The sequence below is a fragment of the Labeo rohita genome, chromosome 25 (genome assembly GCF_022985175.1).
Source record: "Labeo rohita strain BAU-BD-2019 chromosome 25, IGBB_LRoh.1.0, whole genome shotgun sequence".
Lineage (NCBI taxonomy): Eukaryota > Metazoa > Chordata > Actinopteri > Cypriniformes > Cyprinidae > Labeo > Labeo rohita.
In genome coordinates, this window is record NC_066893.1 from 19,234,020 (window position 1) to 19,254,532 (window position 20,513).

The following is a 20,513-nucleotide window of genomic DNA, read 5'->3' on the forward strand; positions in this document are numbered from 1 at the left end:
ATTTTACGTTTACTCCAATAAAGTAACTCAAGGCAGTAACAATTTAAACAATATATTTTATTTTATATGAACTTATGTTTGGCTAATCTTTTTAATAGTTAACTTTAAACAGTAAGTTGTTTACAGACATGGAGATTTCCCTTTATTTTCACTGATTACTAAAAACTGACACAGATCATGTTTTCAGACCATTTTAAGTCTTATTTTGAATAACAAAGTGGTTATATCTAAGTGTGTGAGTTGTTTACTTTTTTCAATTAGTCTTCCATTAACAACATTATATTGTTCATTTGTGAACGCACACAAACACAAGAGGCGGGATTTATCGCATGAACCAATCACAGCCGAACATAACAAGTCATATCCAATCATATCGCCCCATTCATTCTCGATTACTTATATTATTATTATTTAAGTGGTCTGTTAAAACTCAATAGGCTTAGGGGAGGCGAGAGAGACCCGGACGTCCGCTGTAACTTTACCTGCTGGTGTCACTATTGGACAGTGTTTCTTTTGAAAAACTAGTGATTTATACACTTTTTAATGTTATATTTAGTTTTATTTTTACACTATGAATTTTATTCTCATCCATTATATTGAGGAGGCACTGCCTCCCTTGCCTTCTCAGAGGAATCGACCCTATATAGAGTTAAAGTCAAAAGCCAAAATAAGAGGGGTCATACAAAATGCATGAGATTTTTTTACATGTAGTACTGACCTGGATATTTTGCATAAAAGACATTTACATGTAGTCCACAAGAGAAAATAATAGTTGAATTTTTAAAAATGACCCTTTTCAAAAATTTACATATGCTTAATTCTTAATACTGTGTTGTTACCTGAATGATCCACAGCTGTTTTTTTTTTTTTTTTTAAGTTGTTCATGAGTCCCTTGTTTGTCCTGAACAGTTAAACTGCCTGCTGTTCTTAAGAAAAATCCTTCATGTCCCACAAATTCTTTGGTTTTTCTGCATTTTTGTGTATTTGAACCCTTTCCAACAATGACTGTATGATTTTGAGATCCATCTTTTCACACTGAGGACAACTGAGGAACTCATATGCCACTATTACAGACGGTTCAAATGCTCACTGATGCTCCAGTTGGAAAATCATTATGAGAGGTAAAAACTTTTGAACAGAATGAAGATGTGTACATTTTGCTTATTTTGCCTGAATATATATATATATATATTTCATTTAGTACTGCCCTTTAGAAGCTACAGAAGATACTTACATGTTTCCCAGAAGACAAAATTAGCTAAATTTACCCTGATCTTCAAATTCAAAAAGTTTTCACCCCCCAGCTCTTAAAGGCACCTTTGATATTATTTTCATCTAAACCAAAAACGTGGTGTAGCACGTTCCAAAACATCCTCTTTTGAAAATGCACATGCGATATTGGTTGATCCTTGACACGATTGCAGGCAGCAGAGCAAAGTCGATTCTGTGGTTACTTGATCTAATATTTGATGTTTTTAAAAATCATGTAGATTTAAGTAGCAAATGAGAATCGCTAACATTATTAAATATATCTTGAGACAAATGTCTTTGTAATGATATTCAGTTTTGTTTAAGATAATTAAAACAGCAGTTTTTAAATAACAAAAGAATATGTAAAAGTATGGTATTTGGGGTAAAAAGCACCCCTGTTGTTGGGGCTAAAAGGCACAATATTAACATGATAATTAACAGAAGGCTGACTTTTCCATTTGCCAATGTGATGTGGTTAGATTCAGATGGCAAATATCATATATTATGTTGGGTGTCCATCTTAGAGATAACCACCATGTTTAGAATGAAACCATCATATTTAAAAACATGCTATTAATCATGTCATATAATAAAATATAATTTTCTTGTTACTGTAAAGCTATATTCAATTATTAAGGGATCTCCTTCGATGCTTTCAGAATCTTTACATTTTGAAATGATTTTGTTTCTGTATTTTAAAAATATGTTTTATATTAACATACTTTAATAACAGTATATTTATTGAACAACAAAATCATTATTTTATATATCAAAATAAGCAGAAAATAGTACAGACTTTGCTAAAGTGATTGTTTTGAACAAGTATTAACTTAAACATTCTAAAAAAAAAAAAAAAACACACATTATTTTAGCTAAAGTATTTGTATCAATACTGTGTGCCTTTTACCCCATGCTGGTGGGCCTTTTACCCTGTGTGTGGGGTAAAAGGACCCCCTTGCCACCTCATACATTTTTTTTTTTTTTAACTAAATAAACAACTTGTATGATTTATTTTTACACAAAATATGTTGCTCCATAAATGTTCAATACAAACGGATGTATTTTTCTGCAATCATATTCTTCGGGCACAGTGAAAAGCACATTTTTTTTAGCAGGTGCCTTTAGCTCCGTTGTACCCTACATATCTTCATTCTGTTCAAAAGTTTTTACACCCCTGGCTCTTAATCGTTTGCATCGTGTTTCCTTCTGGAGCATAAGTGAGCGTTTGACCCTTCGTAATAGTTGCATATGAGTCCCTCAGTTGTTCTCAGTGTGAAAAGATGGATCTCAAAATCATACAGTCATTGTTTAAAAGAGTTCAAATACACAAAAATGCTAAAAAAAATATATATTTTTCTGAAGAACAGTGGGCAGTTTAACTGTTCAGGACAAACAAGGGACTCATGAACAACTATCAGTAAACAAAACAACAACACAGCTGTGGATCATTCAGGTAACAACATAGTATTAAGAATCAAGTGTATGTAAACTTTTGAATGGAATCATTTTTTTTCATAAATTCAGCTATTATTTTCTCTTGTGGACTATATGTAAATGTCTTTGTGTGAAACATCTTATTCAGGTCAGTACTAAAATAAAAATCGTATGCATTTTGATCCCTCTTATTTTGGTAAAATAATGACCATTTTGCAGATTCTGCAAGGTGTATGTAAACTTTTGACTTTAACTGTATCTATCTATTGATATAATTTCTTACAGTATTTAGTGCCAGACTACATTCTGCTCCAGGTTAAACAGTGACACCATATGACTACTTGTTGGGTCAACGGGGCTATCAAAGTATTGAGATTGATAGATTGGCTACAGTACATACAAAGGCACACAGCTTCATTATTGCAGGCTGAGTAAATGCGAGGCCTGTAGCAATGTTGGCCAAACTCTGTGAAAGCTGTGAACCCTTTGTTCAATGGCCGTCAATTACCCAAGCCTCTTCCCTGTAATCATCTCTCTCAAGACTTCCACCCTGAACCTCCTGGCATTTTAGCAGTGAACTCATTCCACCCCAATTAGCCATTAAAGGACCTCGCAGAATTTCACAGCACATTTGAAAATACAAACTTCAAGTACTGAAGTCTATAGACTATAAGTTAGCTAGCAGCAGTTTTTGTTACTTGGCACAAAGAGAGCTACTGAGAGTTTTGAGATGCTTGTGGAGCAATGAAACATCTTGAGTTTAACATTAACAGGCAGATTACACACAGACACACACATACATACATATACATGTAACTATTTAATAATTCAGGTTAAGCGGGACACTTTTTTTTCTTTTCTTTATGACTTGTGTTAACTGTAAGGTCCAGCTTTAATATTTCAATTTAAATACAGTTAATTTATAGTGTTATTTGCAAGATATATAGCAATAAACATTTTGAGATCATGCACTCTAGACAAATTTCTTTTCAGGTAAAGTGGGCTGGCAGGTATTTAGAAATATCTATTGTTAATATTTTAAAAAATTACAAAACATTACTATAATGTTAATATAATATTTAAATATACACTAAATGTAATTTTTGAACGTAAGACTTTATTTTTAATATTTTTAAATCTAAAAATGTGTGTGTGTATATATATATATATATATATATATATATATATATAATAGTTAAATAATATCTATTTTTAATTATTATATATTATATTACATGTATGTGTATATATATTATTTAAAATTTATATTTTAAATAAATAAATGGTATATTTATTTATGTTATATTTATATATATTATATTTATATTTTACATTAATTTAATTTTAAAATGCAATTACAAAGCATACTATATATAAGGAGAGAATACATTTATAAAAAGTTACTTTAATAATGTAATTTTTAAGAATATTATTTTTTAAATCTAATCTAATCTATATTTAAATATATATTTAAAAATGTATATTACTTTACATTATTTTAAATGTAAAATATATTTTAAAAACATACCATAGAGTGAGAGGGAGTACATTCATTAAAAATACATATAAAAATTTTATGTTTAAGGGTAAGACTATTTTTTATTATATTTTAGTATATATATATATATATATATACACACACACACTAAAATATATATCAAATATATCAAAATATATCAAAGTGTTTACATTTTACATTATTTTAAATTTAAAATACATTTTAAAAGCATATTATAGAGAGAGAGTACATTTATTAAAAATAAATTAAAAGAATTTTTAAGGGTAAGACTTTATTTTTAATATAATCTAAAATATATTTAAAGAAACATAAAATTTATGTATTTTAAAATTATGTTTAAATTATTTAAAATATATATAGAGTACATTTATTAAAAAATAAATGTAAAAAATTTATTTTGAATATTTTTTCTATTTACTTTTAATATAATCTATACAAAAATGTATATACACATATATATTGAAATAATATTAATTTAAATTATTTTACATTTAAAATACATTCAAAAAAAGCCTATAAAATTCTTTCTTTTCTTTTTTTTGGTATAGAAGGTGGATCATTTAACGGCTCAAGGATATATGTTTTTCATTCATCTTTTCAGTCCTTTTTATGACAAAGGATTTCTTTTATTGTTTGAAACCAAAGAAAAGAGAAAAGAACAGCCTTATCTGTTTTGACAGAGCACCTTTGCTTTCAAACAGCATTAAAGACGATCTTCTCTCTTATGTCTGCTGGCAAGATTAGAGAGGAAGAGCTCTATAAAGAGTTACAGACCATTTACTGCCGTCGTTTTGGTGCAAAGAGGTTCAAAGTGAAGTTCTACGTGGATTAATTTTGCGTAAACTGATTTTTCTCGTTATTTCATCTGAGCTGGTTACATACGTGACTTGTATTGCAGTGAATCTCCACCAGCGGTTGTCCAGCTGGTTTTTCAGTGAGGAAAAACCAAAAAGTAGAGCTCGGTTGCACAGCGGGAGCCATTTTGTAATTTTCCCATGCAATCACTTAGATTTGCATGTAAGAACTGTCAAGGAATTCATACCCCAATTGCACTCCATCTCATTTTACGGGAATGCATATTTCCACCCTGTCAGGCCAGAAGGAAGCCCTGGAGGCCGGATCGGTAAAGTGGGACATTTATCTCCAACCATTTAGTCAAAACTGTCAAGTAGCATCCGGTTAAGTGTTGACCTCAGTCAGCGGGTGCAAAACTGTGTTAAACCAGAATCACTGTGATGTTTTTTTTTATCAAATTGACATAAGTGAGGTATACAAAAACTGTTTCTTCCACTTGTTTCCATGAAAGAAGTTCAGAAAGTGTGGGCATGCCTTGTACATTTATCCAGGAAAGCTCGGGGAAAGCATTTCAGGCTGAAATTGCCAAAGTGTCTGTGTGAAACGACACTCTTGAGGGCCTTTTAGAAACTTATTTACTTCAAGCAACTCCAATACAAACACAATGCGCTGAAAGATATGTCCTTATTTTCTTTCCTTTTGTGCTCCAGACACAAAAAGCATGATAAACTTCTGGCTCACTCACTTCCAGAGGCAAAGGCTTACCTTTATAGAATTATAAATCATTGTGTCCATCTTGGAAGCAATCCTGTGTTGTTACAGTGAAAATATCATGATGCACCATAGCGGTAGATTCAATAACAGCTCTGAGGATGCAACAAATGCTGCGTATAGAGATGAATACAGTCTAATTCTCGGGGCTTTGGGAATCAGGATGTAGCTGTAAATGCATTTTACGTTTATGATCTGAAAATGTCTTTACAGTAGATGCCTGTGTAAGATCTTGAAGTCAGATACAACTGTTTTTATTCATGCAATGAAAGTCACAAAAAAAAGTATTATATATACACACTGTGTGAAAGAAATACTTTTGTTTAGCATGGAAACCTTTACTCAATCAAGAATATTACAGAATATTTTATTTCAGATAGATGCTAAAAACTAATCCTGAAAAACCTATCATGTTTTCACAAAATTATTTTAAAAAAAAAATATTGTTTCTTGAGCAGCAAATTAGCACATTATGATTTTTGTAGATCACTTGACACTGAAGACTGGAGTAATGATGCTGGAAATTTAACTTTGTCATCACAGTAAAAATTAAATGTTAAAATATGTGAAAATATAAAACTGATTTTTTTCAATTGCAATAATATGTCATAATATTTTAATTTATATCACAATATAGTAGTATTTTGCAGGATATTTTATCAAAGAAAAAGAAATGCAGCTTCATTTAGGACTTCTGCCAAAAAACAATAAAAAATATGTTTTTTTTTAATATTCATTTCATATATTATACATATTTTTTGTGTGTGTGTGTGTATAAATATATAAAATTAAAATGTATAAATAAAATAAATAAATAAATAAAAAGTGTATATATATATATAATTTTTAATTATTTCTTTTTTTGTTATTTTATATTACATTACTTAATATTGGATTTTTACATTTTTTTATTTATTTTTATTTATTTACAAATTTATTTTGTTTATTTAAAACAAATAGAAAGATTAGGCATATTGTATTTTTACTATTGATGTGAGCAATGCAAAACCATTATTATATTGTATTGTATTATAATACATTATATTATATTATATTGTATTATATTATATTATATTATGCTTCAGTGATGACTTCTTCCATATATTCCATATATATATATATATATATATATTCTTTTAATTATGTTTTAAGATTTACCAGTTAGGCATTATGTTTTTACTATTGATGTGAGCATGACTTTTTTTATTACATTATGTTATATTATATTACATTACATTACGTTATATTATATTATATTATATTATATTATATTATATTATATATTATATTATATTATATTATATTACATTACATTATATTATATTTTGCTTCAGTGATGTTTTCTTCCAAAACACTTAAAACACACACACAGACACACACACACACACACACACACACACACACACACACACACACACATATATTATTTGTATTATTTTCTATTATATTATAATAATATTATGTTGTATTATTTTATATTATATTCGTTACATATATTTTATATTTTATAGAATGGAGGTACAGTATTGCATGTTGTGCATGTTTTTACTGTTGAGGTGGTCTACCATCTGAAAAAGTTAGTTTTAAACTGCAAAACCCTTATTAGACCCCTAAAGTGAGTCCTAAAATCTGATTGATGATCGAAATGGTTGTTGGTTTTGGTAAATGTCCTGCTTGAGTAAATCCCATTAAGCTTAATGACATTTCACAACTTTACATCTACTTTTCATTCTTACACATTGATATGTGTCTCGACTCGACGGCACTATCTAAATCTTCAGAAAAGCCACATTCATGTCGAATGATTTTTAAATCGCGGCACTTTATTAATATGTCCCTCTCTGACGTTCCCCTCCTGCCGTAAAAGAATCAAAGCCATCTAAAAAGACTGATGATCTTCTCCGGTGAACCATGGGGAGCTTTGGCTGACAATAATCGTGCTGATGGTGCGCGCCTTGCGGTCGGCCTTCTCCCATTATAGCTACAGGTGTAACCAATGCAGGAAATTAATCCTTATTAGGGAGCGTTGAAGGGGGTGCGACTCTGGACGCTTCTGCTGGCCTAATGACAGATACGTATCTGCCCCGAGGTCCTATTATTCCTTCAGCCGCGGCTCTGCCTCCTGGTGCTCCGGTGCTGGCGTTTTTAATGAATCTGTATTTTTATCATCTGTCAGTTTGTATTAGATGATAGCTTTAGATTTCTTGCAGGACATTAACAGAGAGGCTGTTTGGTAATGGGAGCACACAGTGCAGCGGGAATGATGGAATGCAAGCGGTGGAGGAACAGATTTCCAGTGCGCTGGGCTCTTTTATTTGAGTCAAGGGTAATCATTTTGCATGATGTTTGGAGAGGCTTCGAGTTTTATCTTTTTAACTGCTTCCCTGGGCTCTTTTAAAAGACAGAGCTGTAGTTATGGCAGGTCTGAGTCATCCAAATGGAACCCTTTATTTGCATTCTCCACGCTGATCAATGTATCTCAGACGCTAATGCATGTGAGCTATTTAGACAAGGCTGTAATAATTTAAAATGTTTTATATATGTGTGTATGTATACACACCAAATTGACAAGGTAATTAAATAACCATCTTAAATGAAATGAGTTAACCAGCTATGTCTTTATTTTTCAATAATTTCATTATAGCTATAATTTTTATATTTATTTTACGTATATTAACATTAACCGTCTTTAATAAACCTATTAAAAAATATTTAAAAGCAATTTTCTTTTTTCTTTTTCTTTCTTTCTTTTACAATTTTAATATTGCTTTATATATATTTTTAATAATTTAGTGTTGTTTAATTATTATTTACTAATATAATTTATTAATGATAACATACTTTAATAACCCTCTTAATACTATTTTTTTAATATAATTTTTTTTTATAAATTTTTCAATTTTTACAGTTTTATTATAGCTTACATTTTTATATGTATGTTATGTATACTAATTGTTTTATGAATCTGTTTTTAAAATGGTATTAACCCTCCTTAATAACTCTTTTAAAATAAAACTAATATTAAAAAAGTAATTTAAAAAGTGTTTATTTTTCTTTCTTTCTTTCTTTACAATTTTAATATAGCTTTATATTTATTAATAATTTCATGTCATTTTATTATTTTTTACTAATATATGTGTGTGTGTGTATATATATATTAAATGACACTAAATTGACAAGGTACTTTAATAACCCTCTTAAAAATACTATTTTTAAAAATATAAATTATTTACAAAATACAGTTTTTTATTTTTTCACTTTTTACAATTTTAACATAGCTTTAATTTAATTTAAAATTAATATTAAAAAAATATTTTTAAAAATATTTTTCATTGTTTTCTTTCTTTCTTTCTTTCTTTCTTTACAATTTTAATATAGCTTTATATATTTTAAATAATATATTTTTTTACTGATAAAATTAGCTAGTTAATATACATATAAAAACTGATTAATTTTTTATATGTATATTATGTATACTTTTTTATTTTTTCTGAATCTTTTATTTAAATAACAGTAACGCTCTTTAATACCCTCTTAAAAATAAAACTAATATTAAAAAAAATACTAAAAATTTTATTTTAAAATTCTTTCTTTCTTTCTTTCTTTCTTTTCTTTCTTTCCAATATATATATATATATATATAATTTTTTTATGATTTTTTTTTTTTATGTAATTTTATTTGTTTTTCTAGTACTTTTTTAACAGTAAGTTGTCAAGGTACTTTAATAACCCTGTTAAAAATACTGTTTTTAAAGATATGAATTATTTATAAACCTTTTTTTTTTTTTTTTTTTTTTTTACAATTTTAATATAGATTTAATTTTTATATATTTAGTATCTCATAGATAAATAAATAAATAAATATTTTATTTTATATGATTTTTATTTAAAGCTATTTAAAGTTATAGGAAATTATTTTCTCAAATAGTATTGATATGCTATGTAAATATTATGTAACTGATTACAATTTTTGTTCAATTGCCAGCCCTAATTTTTATCGGAGCACATTGTGTCACTTTGCGTAATGCAGTTCGACTCTGCTTTAGCAGTTGTTAGTTTTCTGTGCTTGTACTGTGTGAGTTTCAGCCTTTTTTGATCTGTCATTTCAAGACCGGTGCATCACCTGAAAACGGGAAGCCCTCGGAAACCAATTTGGGCCGCGTCTCTCACAGTGTTCAAACACGGCTAATCTGTGATAACTAAAAGACGCCTATTTGTTCTCCACAGAGCTCACAATGTGTTTATTGAATTTTCGCTGTCGAGAAAATGCCGTTTAAGCTGTGCCGTCTGTACCACCTGTCAGAAAGCTCTCGGTCCTGAGGGCTGGCAGGAGGCTTCGAAGGCAGCTGAGTTTCAAATCGCTTAATGATCAGACAAACTATGACAGATGAGATCTTTATAACCGTGTCTGAATGAGACGCGGACCGCCCGGTCCTCTGGATGAGGTCGTCGTGGTCCTCTCTCTCTCTCACTTTTCATCTTCTTCCTCTTTTCCTCCCTTCATCCCTCCTCTCATGCTTTTTTGCTTTGAGCCAGGAAGCCATAACAGCATCTGGAGCTAAATGCCAGCTCATCAAAGAAAAGGATACAATGATTAGGACCATCACGGCCATCTAAGGCAGCGTCGGGTTCTCTGTTTAAAAGGCCCTCACTTGAGGGTAATTGATAGGACGGTACCTCCTCGCACCCTCCCGTATCCCGCCGGCGAACGATTGCCGCTCTCAGCTCTCAGATCGTGAGCTGGAAATGAATTTGCCCCAGATGCAATCAATATCAAAAGATTGACTTGAATCTGAGCTCTCTACCCCATCTCCAGATGTCATGCCCCCTTCCTCTCATCCATCTACGTCTTAATCTCTTCCATCCGGGCCGCGGCGCATCAAATGTTTACGCCGACTGGGAGAGTTTGAGGCTTTCAGATCATGTGTTAAGTTGCATCAGTAATGACGCTCTCAGTTAGGGATCCAGTTGGCTGCAGTTGTGTTTGTCAAACATGATGAGTGTTGGATTTAGTTTAGTTGGTTAACGTTACCTCAAAGCCAAGTCTTCATCCTGATCTTTCATCTTCACACCCCTAAAGGTGTTTGATAATGTAGTTTCTCTACATTCACAATGATATCAGAGTCCATCTAAAAATCGCTGTTCCCATTTTGATATAATTCACATGTGATGAGACTGTCTTTCGTGGCTGATGGCATTAAAATAGAAAAAAAACTGATTATTTTCTTTGCTAAATCATTTCAATGTAAATCACTCCCAATCAAACACATTGTAAAGAATTCACACATTACTGTCTGATAGCTTATTGTGCCCTTACTTATCATGCTAATAGCACTGATAACCCCAAATTGCACGTTATCACCTGTTCCTCATGCAGCAGGCAGATATTTGGGCAAACAAGCAAAGCCCAGACAAAAAAAAAAAAAAAAAAAAAAAAAAAAACTGGACCAGTAAATTTTATAAATGATAAGATACAGATAGTTTCAAAGATTGCTACACAAATCAAATTCTTTAACATTCTTGAGGAAACAGTTTATTCAATAATCATTAAATATTCGTGGCAACTCAAAATTGTAACAAAGGAGACATTTAAAGGAGAAGTCCACTTTCAAAACAAAGACTGACATATAATGTACTCACCCCCTTGTCATCCAAGATACTCATGTCTTTCTTTCTTCAGTCGTAAAGAAATTATGTTTTTTGAGGAAAATATTTCAGTATTTTTCTCCATATAGTGGACTGATATGGTGCCCCGATTTTGAACTTCCAAAATGCAGTTTAAATGCAGCTTCAAATGATCCCAGATGCAGTTGTAAACGATCCCACCCGAGAAAGAAGGGTCTTATCTAGCGAAACGATCGGTTATTTTCATAAAAATAATACAATTTATATACTTTTTTAATCCCAAACGCTCGTCTTGTCTTGCTGTGCCTGCAAAGATCAAACACCCTTAACAAAAAAGGTAAAACAGTGATATAGGACGATTTCAAAGTTGAGGGAGAACATGAGATGAGAGTTTTTCAACATACACTAACTGTCATGAACCAGAACAAAAACAGTCCAGGCAGAGTATGACAAGACAAGCTTTTGGCATTAAAAAGTATATAAATTGTATTATCTTTATGAAAATAACCGATCGTTACGCAACCGCATTTGGGATCGTTTGAAGCTGCATTTAAACTGTTCAAAATCGGGGCACCATATCAGTCCATTATATGGAGAAAAATGCTGAAATGTTTTCTTCAAAAAACATAATTTCTTTACGACTGAAGAAAGAAAGACAAAAACATCTTGGATGACAAGGGGGTGAGTACATTATTTGTATATTGTTGTTCTGGAAGTGGAGTTCTCCTTTAAAACTTGTGAATTAGCAAAAACAGTAGTATTTTTTCACATTAATCTATTTTAAAATGACATTAATCTCTTTTTAATACCCCTCTTGAAAAATTAAATAAAATAACTAATATTAAAAGATTTTTTAAAGCAATTATCTTTCTTTATTTATTCATTTACTTTTAATATAGTATTGGTATACTATTTGTATAAATATTATGTAATTGATTAATTTTCTTTTTTAGTTGCCAGCCCTAATTTTTTTGGAGCACATTGTGTCACTTTGTCACAAAGCCCAGAAAAAAACAACAACAACAGGACCAGTTAAGTAAATTTTTATAAATGATAAGATACAGATAGTTTCAAATATTTCTACACAAATTCTTTAACATTCTTAAGGAAACAATTTATTCTTCAACTTATTTAATAATCATTAAATATTCATGGAAACTCAAAACCGTAACAAAGAAGACATTTAAAACTTGTGAATTATCAAAAATTATTGTTTCCCCATTCAATGAAAGTCCGTGGAAACCATATAGAGTCACAAGTTGTTTTGGACCCCATTGACTTTCACTGTATAGATAAAGACAATTGAAACATTCTTCTTCTTCTTCTTCAAAACAACAACAAAAAACATCTTATGTGTTTCACAGAAGAAAGAAATCCTAAAAATTTGAAATGACACGAATGAGTAAATGAGTATTGATGCCATTTGTCCTTTGTGTACTTAAAGCATGCCACACTATGATAGGCTGAACCTTCCTAAAACCAATATCCTACAATTTGAGTTTGACTGACAGGCGATCTAACCAATCATAAAGCAGAATGTTCCATTTTGTCCGACAAACAAATCAGTAGGTGTACTGTAGATTAACATTGGTGGACTTGAGCTTGATGGTGTGTATTGATGTATTTCCATGGTTGGTATTCATTTATGTTGTCTTTTTTTGTGCTGTAATAAATAGTAAAGAGGAAGAGATGATTAGTTCATATGCCACTTTAACTGAGTTGCTACATCGATACATTAAAGAGCCACAACAGTATTTACTGTTTGAATTTCTTACAAAATGACAAAAAATTGAAAGCTGAGACTTTGTTTTATAACAAAAGTAACCTGATCTGTCTGGTCTGTCGCTGTGTTGTTAGCTTTCTCTTTGTTTCGCAATGTATTTTTCACTGTGTGGCTTGTCGGACGTAGCAGCAGTGACGAAGGGGGTAGGTCTTTGGAAAAGGTCAGTTGCCCCTGAAAAAATCTGAAAAAGCTGCTAACGTAAACAACTTAAGTCGTGCCATGCTCTCTCTTGGCTTGTTTGCCCTGTTGGTAGCGTGTACCTCACTATAAATGCTAATGCGTCCCCCACCAACTCATTAAAGCGCTCTAATTGCAACATAGTGGCGTAACGGTCATTTGCCAACAATGTATAACCTTCATCCCTTCTCGTCATCATCCTTCCCTTTCCCCACCGGTTCTCCCACAATATGCCGCATAATAAAATCATTAGGCCGCTGCCGTCGCAACCTAATTAATTAACCCAATAAAGCAGTAAATAAAGGCCTGGCTCTTAAGGCATGTGAGTGACGTCGCTGTTTTGACGCTGTAACTTTTATGCATCGACCTCCGTCGTCTGTCGCCCGAGAGACGATGTACTAAATCACAATTACCTGGGGCGAAACATCGAACGGTACGCGTGCTCTGTGGATTAGCCTTGTTTGGTACACAAATTGGTTTGTATATAAATCTGCTTGAATTAAGTTTGTTGACTTCTGGCCCTGTGTGTTTTCAATAGTAATGCATTCATTATTTTCGGAGACACGGCTCGAGCTTTTTCATCTCTCAAGAGCTCGTCGGAAAAAGCCTAACACAGACCCGGTACACAAATGTACTTTCAGGTACAGGATAATTGAGAGCACTGGGTCTAAATGACCCGTGTGTGTGTGTGTGTGTGTCGTTTATGCATACACAGCGAGGGATGACATATGTAATGAATGTAAATCTTGCAGGTTAAAGATTCAGAACATTTGAATCTCTGCTCTGGTTTTTGAATTTCATAATGTACTTGTGTGAACTTGAAGTTATTAATATGTTTCTACAGTACAGACTGATGGACCGATGAAAGCATAGATTTCTTATATATATCTGTGTTTATTTATATATGTATGTATTAGATAATATAATTACACATTCATAATAATAAATAGTAATATTACAATAAGTAATATAAGTAGAAACAAATATGTAATAAAAGCACACATTCTTGCACATGGATTTATATATTTATATTAGTTTTATATTTAATATTTATATTATGTAGTGCTAATTTAATTATACATTGTTATACATAAAAATATTTTTGTGTATTTACTAATAACATAAATAATTTCATATTAATTTATGTTATATTATTAAAAAAAAATATATATATATATATATATATATATATATACACACACACACACACACACACACACACATATATATATATATATATATATATATATGTATAAATATATATATATATATATATATATATATATATATATATATATATCTAGCGATCTGACCAATCAGAAAGTATCTTTGAAAAAAAAAAAAAAAGTAATAATTTATGTGGGAGATGTTCTATTAATATGTTTAATAATGTTTAAATATTAATATATATTTAATAATATACTAATACACTAATAATTTAATGTTAATTATGTTATATTATTTTTAAAAGATATATATATCTTTATATATATGTATATATATATATATAAAATGTAATATTAATTATATGTTACATTATATGTTACATTATAAAAATATTATTCTATAATTATATAACAATATTAATGTGTGTTTAAATGTTAATATGTATTTAATACAATATATTTTGATGTGGGTGTATATATTTACTAATAACAATAATTAATGCAATGTTAATTATATGTTATATTATTTTTAAATTATATATGTCAATCTGGCCGATTAGAAATTATCACAATTATATATATGTGTGTTATGTTTTAATCATATATAGTGTTTAAATATTAATATATGTTTAATACAATATATTTTAATGTGTATATATTTACTAATAACATCAATAATGTATATTAATTATGCTATATTATTTTAAATGATACATATAAATCTGACCAAACAGAAATGTTTTAAAAATATTGAAACATTATTCAATAATTTGTGTGTGTGATGTTCTAATCATATATAATATTTAAATATTATTATATATTTAATACAAGATATTTAATGTGGGTGTATATATTTACTAATAACAATAATAATGTAATATTAATTATATGTTATATTAATTTTTAAATGATATATGTCAATCTGACTAGTCAGAAATTATCTTGAAAAAAAAATCAATAATTTATGTGATGTTCTATCTTATTTAAATATTAATATATATTAATATATTATATTTATTATATTATTATTATATTAATATATTTAATACAGCATATTTTAACATTTGTATATATATTTACAGTAATAATATACATTTTAAATGACATGTATCAATCGGAAATGATCTTAAACATATCTAATCATATCTAATGTTTTAAAATTAATATTAATATTGAATACAATGTATTTTAATGTGTATGTGTGTGTATGTGTGTGTATAAAAACATGTAACATGACACTTTAAAGAATGAGAAATTCTTGTACATACATATGATTAAAAATTGAAAATACATCTTTAATAAGATTTTTTCCCTTCTTTCTTTCTTTTAAAATACTAACACTTCTAAAATAGAGGGAGCTCTATTTTTCTGTTGTACTGTGTTCTCGTCCGAAAATGGACAAGCTCTGACAGCTTTCAGCATTTTGGAGCCACACAATTTCATCCAGATCAATCATCAGGGGAGTGTGTTCTCCAGGTCACTCCATCTCAAAGAGGCGAAGCTGACGTGACGTGCTGTGGACTAACGTGTCCCACACTCACTTCATTCCCGTCCCTTAGCACTGGAGGGTTCGGAGATTACTCCAGACTCCTGGACCAGATGAAAACACGGGAAATCTGTAAACAAGTAATCATTCAGAGCTGCACATTTTTCCATTTTCCTCTAATGCAAGACTTTGTCCAACTTGGTGTCATGGGCGGGTTACCGCTGCTGCAAAATGCTTTAGCTTTTTTTTTTCTTGCGTCTGAATAGCGCCAATAGACACTCGTGTATAAACATCCAGGTCTGGTCTGTTATTCTCTCACTGCCTCGTAGTGCATGAATGACTAACTCGTAGTGGAAATTGACTGTCATTGCTCATGTTACACCTCTTCCATATGTGCAGCAGCACCACAAAGCTCAAATCTCATTCTTGAGCCCGTCTTTTCCACACACACACATGCCATCAACAGGCTTTTTCACACGCCAGTGCTCGCGGTTAAGCTTCATCTCTTATTCATGTGATTGTCATGTTTGCTTACCCGGTTTTTGTCGTTTAGGAATCATACACAGTCAGGAATTGCTTAGTCTTTTCTTTTTACAGCCATCTGTTCCATCCTTTCAATTTATGATATGTTTACACCGATTTGTCTTGACTGACAGTTGCAGTGGTTTTCATTCAGTGTATTTGATTTCTATTTTTAGTAAGGCTTTACTTGAAGTGCTGTCCAGCTATTTGGATTTTCTCTGAAATGTAAATGTAATCTATGTTTAAAATGTTTTAGAATTAATAAATTTAATTATCATTATAACAAATTGAATTAATAATATATGTTTATTGATATATATTTATAATATTTTAATGTGTGTGTATTTTTACTAATAACAATAATAGTGTATTATTAATTGCATATATTACATTACATTCAACTATATAATACAGAATTATATATATATTATATTTTAATTATATTAGTGTTGTTGTTGTTTTAGTGATAATATTCCACACTATGTCTGTTTTAATAAAATAATAATATGTGGTTACAATGCTACAGCAATAACAATAAAAATAACATTTTAATGTCATTATTATTATTATTGTTATTATTATTATTATTGTAGTAACAGTATTTCACAAAATGTCATGTTTTAATGAAACAATATATAGTTACAATAATAATTATTGACATTTTAAAATGCAACATTTGTATATGTTTACTAATAACAAGAATAATGTTATATGAATTATATGGAATACATATTATTTTTAATTAAAAAAAAATATATATATTTATTTATTTTTACACAATGACTGTATTAATGAAATAACAACAACAACAACAACAACAACAACAATAATAATATAGTAATAACAAGAAAACAACATTATTATTGTTGTTGTTGTTGTTATTATTATTATAGGAACACTTTGTTTTAATGAAATAATAAATAGTTACAATAATAATAACTTTTTTATATATTTACTAATAACAAGAATTATGTAATATAAATTATATGTAATGCATATTATTTTTAGTTATTGAAAAATATTTATTTATTTTTTGATTATTAATTAATTAATTAATTTAGCTTTTCTATAATAATATTTCACACAATGACTGTTGTAATATAATAATAATAATAATAATGACAATAATATATATATATATATATATATATTTATGGTTACTAATAACAGGAATAATGTATTATTAATTAATTATATGTAATACATATTATTTATCCTCTTTGAAAACAATATACATATAATATTTATTTATTTTATTACTAATAACATTTCTCACAATTACTGCTTTAATGCAATATTAATAATAATAATAGTAATAATAATAATAAACAGTTACAAGAGTAATAATAATAATGAATAATAATATTATTAATAAACAGTTTTAACAATAATAATACTAATAACAATAATAATACAGTTACAACCGTGTTGTTGTTGTTATTATTATTATTATTATTATTATAAACAGTAATAATACAATAGAAATAATAATAATGAATAATAGTATTAATAAACAGTTACAACAACAACAACAAAATTACAGATAGATAGATATATAGATAGATAGATAATTAATAATAATAAAAATATAATATTATAATAATTGTATTGTATCAAAACATTCTAATATGAAAACACCAAAATATTTTAATATTATAAAATATTATGTCTAAAATACAATCACATAAGCTATTACAGTAGATATTATTACTGAAGACAAGCCATATTACGAGATATTGCATAATGCATTTAGGAATGTTTTATTAGTAATAATATATACAAGGTTCAAGTAAAATGCTTCCTGCGTCTTTGTGTGTGTGTGTGTGTGTGTGTGTGTGTTTTCCTCATGAGAGCAGCAGAAGCAGGTGATTCATCTTGCAGCCATGTTTTTGTTCACTTCACATGTAGGCCTTTGAAATAGTGTGTTTAGATCTATCGTATCTGAAATGCCCCTGTAGGAAAGACCTGGGGAGAGATATTTATCACAGTAATGCATACAAGGAACGCTAAATAAATCTGTGATATCTCACCAGCGTATAACCACACAGAGCATGTATTTCACCTGCCGCTGACTGGCTTTTAACAGTACCCATCCCCCACAAGCCGTATTTTCTCACCTCCACGTATCTGTGTTTTTAGATACTCCAATGCATGCTTTTTCCCGACCAGAGGGAGATGTAGAGCTAAAGAGATAAAAAAGGAAGAAAATGACATGATTCTGGAATAGTAAAAAGCGGGCCTTACATTTAAAACTACCTGGATTGAGTCCATCGAGACGTTGGTTTCTCAACAGGCCTGAATCGTGAGCGCCAGATGCTTTGTTATGTGTTCTTGTGGGAGGAGAGTGAGGAAATGGCACAGTCGTGTGTATGTAGGACACATGGTTGTCAAGTGGGCGGGTCTGTGCGCCGCAGTTTTCTTCTGACGGACAGGAAGAGGGTGTGTGTGTGCATTTACAGACAGGAACACGTCCCATGGTCCCCTCCAATGGTCCTCGCGGGGCTGCTTCTGACAGCCGGTCCCGATAGTAAGCAGAGAATGTAAACACGCAGCCAGGGACGGCGCAGAAGACAGGCTTGCATTAACCTTGCCTGCAAATGGCTGCACACCCCCATGCTTTATTAATAGTATCTTGAGGGCGCTTGTGTAGCACATGTGCTCGTTTCATCGCGACTGTGAAAAAGTAACACTTGGACATCTTTGCAAACACAACATGTGGCCTTGTCACACCGAGCTCTATTTAGCGTGGGTGTGTTGCTCTCAAGGCACAAGTTATTTTTAATTAGGCTGTAAAACATTGGTGAACAATATCTCTTGATGCATATTTTGCGTTCTCGGCGTTCATGTTTGTTTGGTTTTAATTGGTCAATCAATTAATCAATCAATCAATCAATCAATCAATCAATCAATCAGTTATCAAGTATTTTTTAATTCTAAAATAAAATAAAAAATAAATCAATTAAAAAATCTAGTCTTGTTTTTTTCTTCATACAATTTCATTCTCTAAATATACTATATATATATATATATATATATACACTACCGTTCAAAAGTTTGGGGTCAGTACATTTTTATTGTTTCTTTTTTTTTTTTTTTTCTTTTTAAGAAATTAATACTTTTATTCACCAAGGATGTATTAAGTTAATAATTAAAAGTTTATTAAAAGTTAATAATAAATAATTTACATTGTTACAAAATATTTATATTTTAAATAAACACTGTACTTTTTAAACTTGTTATTCATGAAAGAATCCTGAAAAAAAAAATCACAGGTTCCAAAAAATATTTGGCAGCACAACTGTTGATATTATCCAACATTGATCATTCTAATAATAAATCCGCATATTAGAATGATTTCTGAAGGATCATGTGACACTTAAGACTGGAGTAACAGCTGATAAAAATTCAGCTTTTCATTACAGGAATAAATTCTATTTTAAAGTATGTTAAAATAAAAAACATTGTTTTATATTGTAAAAACATTTTGTAATATTACTGTTTTTTTCTATATTTTTAATCAAATAAATGCAGCCTTGATGAGCATAAGAGACTTCTTTAAAGACTATTACAAGTCTTACTGACCCCAAACTTTTGAACGGTAGTGTATATATATATATATTTATAAATATGTATAATTGGTTTTAATAGGTCAATCAATCAGTTAGTTAGTTGTTTTTTTAATTGGGTTAAATTTTAATTCTAATTAAAAAAAAAAAAAAAAAAATAAATAAATCTTTAAAAAATATTTTTCAAATAACCATTTTTCCCCAAAATGGTTTGATTTTCAGTATGTTGTTCTTTAGTTTGTTAATTTTAAATCACAATAATATTTCACAAAGCTAAAATAAAAAAATAAAAAAATGTAGTCTTGTTTTTTTCTTCACACAATTTTATTTTCTACGTATACATAAAGAAAAAAAATATTTATAAATAAATATCTAATTGTTTTGCATGTCATATTTATTTTTTGGTTATAATACGTCA

General features: G+C 29.6%; 1 protein-coding gene and 1 long non-coding RNA gene across 2 annotated transcripts in view; one reads left to right on the plus strand and one right to left on the minus strand.

Moving 5' to 3' along the window:
* The window catches only part of ntrk3a (neurotrophic tyrosine kinase, receptor, type 3a), a 285,676-nt gene that overhangs the window by 231,632 nt on the left and 33,531 nt on the right, over positions 1-20,513 (plus strand). The gene's annotated exons all lie outside the window — the stretch shown is intronic.
* Positions 15,836-18,973, minus strand: LOC127156265 (uncharacterized). Its single transcript, XR_007825698.1, has 3 exons — positions 18,786-18,973; positions 18,647-18,712; positions 15,836-16,111 (listed from the first exon to the last, which is right to left on the minus strand). It is a non-coding gene; the product is annotated as an uncharacterized LOC127156265 (long non-coding RNA).